Here is a 1,232-nt window from a genome sequence, read left to right on the forward strand (position 1 = left end):
AGACTTGTGCTAATCCCTTTGCTTTCTGGTGTGGTGCACGCAGGACCCCGTTTGCCTCCTGGCCCATGGGAAAGTACCACGGAGGCTTTGCTGATATCCCTGGGTTACCTCCTCCTGGGGGCCATGGGCTCTTCAGGACAGGGTCCCTTTCTCCTCCTTTGCCCTGATCTGGGCAATGCGAACTGTGAGACACAGAGGATGTAAAACCAAAGTGTGTTGGAAATTCAGCCTTTAGAGCTGGGAGTGTCTCTGGGAGGCTCAGGAGGAGTCAGGGCTAGATGGGGATGGACATGGCTGAGGGGAGACTGGCCCCACTCTGAGGTTATACCACCTGGAGTCTGGAATAAACCTGCTTTCCCAGGAATCTGACTGCCCCAAAAGGCTCCATATGAGAAGAACAACTGGGGAGACTGGGCTTGGCTAATGTCCCTTGGAAACCCAGGCCCTAGTGCTGCAAAGAGCCTGAAGTGGGAATGCAAGGGGGGAAAACCACCAGCTCCAGCGCTATGAGCATCCTCCCCTGCTGACTCTGCAGATTTCCCCCCCGCCCCCAAGCTCCGGCACCATCCAGTGGGAATGTTCCAATGGGGCCGGAGCCTCCCTTATGTCCTTGCTCTCCCTGCCACAGCCAGCCAGCTCCCCCGTGCTGTGCGGATGGAGGCAGAGCTTGGATGCTGCAGCTCCTTCCATGGCTTTCCCCCTCCCTGCTCCCAGGAAGGGCATTACTGGGGGGTCCATGGCTGTAGTGAGGTGACCGCGGTGACACCTTCCCTTTCCTATCTTGGGCTGGGGGATACAGCGAGGAGCCTGAATCCATCTGCTCACGCACCTGGTACCCGACTCCAAAAGCCTTTTTCTTGGCCCTGTCTCCCTTTTCTCCAAGACCAGAGCACTTCAGCACAAACCCACCCATATTTGCTTTGCTCCTGACTCTTTTTCCTGTAAAAATACTTGTCTTATCTCCCGACTTTCCCTTCTGTGAGTGGGCCACCATAAATTCCTGCAGACAGACGGCTTTGGAAGCACTTCCAGGGCTCTTTGCTGTGGATTTCCCTCCTCCTTTGGCTGTTCTTAATAAATAGTGCCCAGACCATAACAGAAGAAAGAGGAGGAATGTGCCTTGGATTTTTGAGAGAGGCAGCAAAGGAGTTTCCCATGGGAATGCCAATCTGTAAAGCTGTGGTTTGCCACATCTCCAAAGTACTTCTTATTCTTCTTTCCCCCTTTTCTTT

This window comes from Nestor notabilis, unplaced genomic scaffold (genome assembly GCF_000696875.1).
Source record: "Nestor notabilis isolate BGI_N333 unplaced genomic scaffold, ASM69687v1 scaffold16276, whole genome shotgun sequence".
In the NCBI taxonomy this organism is placed as follows: domain Eukaryota; kingdom Metazoa; phylum Chordata; class Aves; order Psittaciformes; family Psittacidae; genus Nestor; species Nestor notabilis.